Genomic DNA, 6,362 nt, shown 5'->3' on the forward strand with positions numbered 1-6,362 from the left:
AGAATCTCTGTCCCAGCCCTCGGGGACGACACGAGCGTCCCCCAGCACAACCAGAGAGCCGTTGGCCTGGATCTTTGTGCAGAGACCCCTCTGGGAGCTGTGGGCCAACAGTAACGAGAATCTTAATTTGAGGACAACGCTTCGCAGTTTACCAAGCATTATATCCATTATCTTAGGAGTTCCTCACAAAACCTCCTCCAAGTAGGTTCAAGTAAAAATCAGAGGCTCAGGAAGGCGAAGGCAGGAGGCCGAGGACGCTGCAAGGGTGGAGCCGGGACTGGAACCCAGGCCGCCCAGCTCCCCACTCAGTGCTCTTCGCCGTGATGAGCTGCCTCCCTGCTCTCCAAGGAGCTTATTATGTCTGGTTGAGGTGATGACACTTAAGATATAGGAAAAGTGAAGGTACACTTTCAGCCAATTCTTTAATAGACAATGAGTGCTGGAGGCATTTAAAGCGGGGAAGATCACCTTGTGCTCTTGTGATTTGAAAAGGCTACATGAAGAAGATGACTTCAAAGTACATACTTGGCGTGGATAAATCTTAGGAACATAATATTGAATGAAAAAAGAAGTCCCGGAACACTACAAACATTTGAAACGATTTTTGTAAATTTCAAAAAAACAAGCAAAATTAAACAATACATTGTTTAGGTATATATGACAAAACATTTTAAAAAGCAGAGAAATGATAAACACAAAATTCATTAGTAGTAACCTTGAAGAGAGATTGGGGATGGGATGGGGAAGAACAGGCGGATGCTATTGGTAATGTTTTAGTTAATGGGTTAAATGGTAGATTTATGGGTATTTCATTATAAATATATGTGTGTGTGTATATATATACATATAAAACAGGGGCCAGCCCCGTGGCCCAGTGGTTAAGTTCGCACGCTTTGCTTCTGTGGCCCAGGGTTTCGCAGGTTTGGATCCTGGGCATGGACATGGCAATGCTCATCAGGCCACGCTGAGGTGGCGTCCCACATAGCACAACCAGAGGCACTCACAACTGCAAAATACAACTATGTACTGGGGGGCTTTGGGGAGAATAATTTTAAAAAAAGAAGAAGATTGGCAACAGTTGTTAGGTCAGGTGCCGATCTTTAAAAAAAATAAACACATATAACAATTATTCTTTTGTGTGCATAAAATATAATTTAAAAAATAATAATGGAATCACTTCCCCCTCCAAAAATATATTACATAGTTGGAGAGAAGGGAGAAAGCCTTACTTATATTACACTTAATTTCCAGAGCATTTCTACACATTTTATCAGTCGATCCTCAGAACAACCCTTCAAGATATTATCTCCATGTTAGCAACTGAAAGTTATTTAAGGCAGTGAGTGAAGACAGGAAAGGTGGGAGTGCAGAAGGCCAGTGGGGAGCCCTGTGCAGCTGACTCTCCAGTGTGCCAAGCACTGTGCCTGGGACAGAGAACATGATCAGTGAACATTTGTTGAGTGGGTGCCTGAACTGTCTAATTACTTGGGCGTCTAGCAGTGAAACGAACTGTCCTGGAAGTAGTTGAATACCGTACACAGCAGCCGGCTGACCACTGTCAGGATCAGGAATACTACAGAAGGGATTCTCTCTCTGGGTGAAGGCTGAATAGATAACCTCTAAGGTTCTTTTCTTTTCTTTTCTTTTCTTTGAGGAAGATTAGCCCTGAGCTAACTGCTGCCAATCCTCCTCTTTTTGCTGAGGAAGGCTGGCCCTGAGCTAATATCCATGCCCATCTTCCTCTACTTTATACGTGGGATGCCTACCACAGCATGGCGTGCCAAGCGGTGCGAACTGTGCCACCAGGCTGGCCCCTCTAAGGTTCTTTTCAATTCTAAGTCTCCATGAGTTTATCAGAGGCTGAAAGAGATGTTAAGATGATAAGTCTCTCCACTGGTGTGGTAGAAGTGGTCACCAAAGAAAGGCCAGGATAAAACAGACATTTTGAAGGATAAGTTAATAGGACCTATTGCCAGAATAGATATGAGGTGTGTTGTAGTTGTTGTATGTGGCTACAGGATGTTGATACAACCCAGCTGGAAGAATGGTTGTGCTACTAAGTAAGTAAAACAAGGACATTCATTTAGAAATGCCTAGGGGCCGGCCCGGTGGTGCAGCAGTTAAGTTCGCACGTTCCGCTTCTGAGTGGCCCGGGGTTCACTGGTTTGGATCCCGAGTGCGGACATGGCACCACTTGGCAAGCCACGCTGTGGCAGGTGTACCACATATAAAGTGGAGGAAGATGGGCACGGATGTTAGCTCAGGGCTAATCTTCCTCAGAAAAAAAAAAGAAAGAAAGAAAAGAAAAGAAATGCCTAGTAGGCAGTTGACAGTACAGGATAGTACTCAGAAGAAATAGGGGCTGAAGACACCCTGAAATGTAAGAGAAAGAGCACTGGAGTTTGAGTTAAGAGACCTGATTTCTAGACGTGGCCTTGCCTTTAATTAACAGTGTCACCTTGGACAAGTCACTTAATCTGTCTGAGTCTCTTTCCTCACATATTAAAGAACATATACACACAACAAGAACTAAAAAGAAGAATGTGCCCTATCCCCTTCTCAAGATCTAGTGAAATCTATTCATATAGTGAAATATACAGATATCCATCACTGGAACTTTGCTTTCCTCTGTTGTCCCATAATGTGATGTTCTTTCTCCACTATAGGACTTTTACTTTGTACACATCTGCTAGAAGTGAGTTCCTTGAGAGAAGGAACCCTATCTCACTCAAGTTTATATTCCTCCACGGTGCCTCGCACAACATAGGAACTCAGTAGATGTGTCTTGGATTGCACAGAATTGGGTGGTAAAGTAGAAAGAGCGTTGTTTAATCTCTCTGAGAGTTAAAATTCCTTACTTGTAAATTAAGCTAGTTAATTTTTAAAGTTCTTTTGACTTCTAGAATTCTGTTATCCAACTATGTTCTAGGGATTGAGAAGACTGAAGTATCTGATCTCTAAAATCCTTTCCAACCCCAATATTCAGTGATTCTATAATATTGAGTTGGAAGTCGTCTCATAGAAGTGATAGTTAAACAAATTCTCAGAGGGAAATTGTGTAGCAGAAGATTGAGATCAGAAGCAACACCCAGCTATCCAATACAAGAAAGAGAATCCAATGAAAGTGACATCAAAGCATCAGTCTGAGAAGAAGAGATAAAAATAACCGGGGTGACAAAATCAGACGCCTAGAGGAGCCAGGCAGATAGTGTAAATGAGTGAAGTGGTCCTGCGGTAATCGTTAGGGAGTGGGGGAGACTGGAGAGGCCATGGCCCATCTAAAGATGTCAACTGTCTCAAGTTACCAATGCTTGTGTTGCCACATCTTCCAGTTTTTAAGGTGAAGCTGGAAATCCAGGTTTTTATTTGAAATTTCATGATTTTTTTTTTTAAAGATTTTATTTTTTCCTTTTTCTCCCCAAAGCCCCCCGGTACATAGTTGTGTATTCTTCGTTGTGGGTTCCTCTAGTTGTGGCATGTGGGACGCTGCCTCAGCGTGGTCTGACGAGCAGTGCCATGTCCGCGCCCAGGATTCGAACCGACGAAACACTGGGCCGCCTGCAGCGGAGCGCGCGAACTTAACCACTCGGCCACGGGGCCAGCCCCATGAAATTTCATGATTTTTAAGTGTTGTCAATCAATTCAGATCATTTTAAAATTCTATGTAGGTAAAAAAAAAACAAAAAAAAACCCACAAACAAAAGCCAAAAAACACATCTGTAAGCCAGATTTGTTGGGCCACCAGTCTTTAACCTCTCTAGTATAGTACCAGGGAGGAACACTTTTCCCACCCTCAAATTATACATGCTTAAGTATGATTTTAGTGGAAGAGCTTCCGGTTCCTGTTCCTGTTCACAGCAGTTCTATGACATCAATCCCAACCCTGCTTGGTACCTCCAGGGATTTACCCTGTCAATAGCCCCTCGCTGTCCTGTTTCCAACTTCTCCCTTTCTACTTGCATCTTTCATTCAGTCTAACAACATGCTGAAGTCTCTGCATGTGCTAAAAACACTGCTCAACTATCCTAAAATCCCTTCTAGGTACTTTCTAGAAAGTTCTTTCTTGTTTCTTTCTCCAAGAAATTTCTTGACAGAGTCGATTGCATTTGCTATTTCTGCTCCTTCTCTTCCCATTATAATGTGGCTTCATTCCTCAACTCACAAATGTCCCACCACTCCACTGAAGCCTTTCTGACCAAGGGCAAAGGTCTCTGTTGCTAAATTAATTGAACTGCTCCAACTGGGCTAAATTCCTCAAATATCAAGGATTATGCATTTGTTTTTTTTTTAGTCTTAGCACTTAAGTGATGTTCCATCAATGTTTATTGAATCAAAGAGGCAAGTATTTTCAAGAAAGAAAGATGGTCAGCATCATCAAACTTGCAGAAAGATCAAAGACTATGTTGGTCAAATGAAACACAATTGAATTTTAGTATAAGGGGATTATTGGTGACTTTGAGAGGGCAGCTTCAGCAGAGGATGTTGGAAGCCATATTGCTGTGGTTTATAAAGGAGAGGGCTGTGAAGCGATAACAGAGAGTATAGATTATGTATTAGAGAAGTTTGGCACTTAGAGGGAAGAAAAATCAAGCAGGAGATATTGGAGACAATAGTGCCAATTGGAGTTCTTAAGATTGAGGAAGTCCTGGCATGTCTGCAGGTAAAGGAGACAAAACCAGCAGCATGGGAGATGCTGAAAGTGCTTGAGGAAGGGGCCTACTTGAGAGTGCACCATCAGAGGTGATGGGAGAGAACTGAGCAAGCAGCCAATTGAAGGGGTTGGTTGGCCTTTACAAGGAAGTGAAAAGTCTCCTCCGAAGTAGGCGGAAGGGTCAAAGGCCTGAGTCATGATTATACACAGCTCTGGAGTTGGGGAAGGGTGATATAGGAGAGCTCCTGTGCATTTTATCAACAAGATGGAAGCAAGGTTATGTCTCCAATAATGGGGTGGTGTAGCAGAACGATAGATCGTTGGCGATCTGAGAGACGTTATTCTTTTCTGGCTATGCTCCTTTTGCTCACTCTGTCTTGTTTCCCGGGGGTTCTGTCTCTGGCTGCCCTCTCTACTCCTTTTCAGGGAAGTGTCACCTACTCCTAAAGCAACTCCTAAATGCTGATGATGCTCAATCTGTATCTGTAGCTTAAACCTCTCTTGAGCTTCAGATCTATGGATCCACCTGCCTGTATAACATATCCCCAGGATATTTCACAGGTTAAATTGAACAGGAACTCAGTATCTTCAGGACCGATGCTGTTAATTTCTCCTAAATTCCTTATCCTAGCTAATGGTCACAATGCTTTCCCAGTTGCTCAAGCCAGATACAGGATACAGATTTTCATCTCTCTCTCTCTCTCTCTTTCCCTCTCCCTCTCTTCTTTGTTTCTCTCTCTCTGCAAATGTGTGTGTGTGTGTGTGTGTGTGTAAGTAGATATTTAAAAGAATAGCAACATACTTACATTTTATGTGTGATGTTTTCTTCTTCCCTTACTAATGTCATGATCATTTATCATATCAATAAATACTTTTCTACATTTTTGCCTCCTACACATGTGCTGTGTTCTACTGCCTTGTTGCAAATTCTGTTTCCTTTTTTTCTATTATAAATGGCACTGAACATATCTGTACATGTCTTTTATTTCCCTAGAACTGAAAATGGAAGGCGAAGGAGTGCGCACATTTGAAAAGCTTTTAATACATATTGCCAAATTGGCCTTCCAGAAAAATTGTACCAGGAGTATATGGTAACATTCATTTGCCTGTCCCTTTGCCAACATTGGATATTATTATTTTTAATTTTTGCTGATTTGATAAATTATATCTGACCCTTCAACTCTGAGCCCCTGTCTTTCTCCTAAATCTTTCATCACTCCCTTCTGAGCATTCCCACAACTCCCCTGGGATACACACCTTACTTGAAAGGCAGAGGAGAAGGTGGCAGCAAGTTTCTCGTAGGGGTAATTCTCAATCTTCTGCACTTTCTGGAAGCCTCTAGCCAACTTTCACTGCTCTTGTGCACAGTGGTTTCTTTTTTGTGACTCTTCAGTGTCTTCCCTTATCTCCCTCTTTTCCTAAATTCCTGTCGCTGAGAGGTTGTTTTTCCTCCCTTCTCGTTAAGGCAGACCCTCCAAAAGTGCTCCTGTCCTTCCCTCCTCCCCTAGAACCTTTGTCTTATGTCAGCACTATCTCCCATTAATAGAGTATTAATGCCTTCCCTTCTGCAACAAATACACTTAAATCTCTCCTATAGAAGGAAAAAAAAGTGTTCCATCAGCTCCTTTTACCCTCTCACACTACTATCTTATTTTCTTCTTCCTTCACCATCAAACTTCTCCAAAGAGTAATCAAGAAGTGTCTACTGGGG

The sequence above is a fragment of the Equus quagga genome, chromosome 13, assembly GCF_021613505.1.
Source record: "Equus quagga isolate Etosha38 chromosome 13, UCLA_HA_Equagga_1.0, whole genome shotgun sequence".
NCBI classification, from domain to species: Eukaryota; Metazoa; Chordata; class Mammalia; order Perissodactyla; family Equidae; genus Equus; species Equus quagga.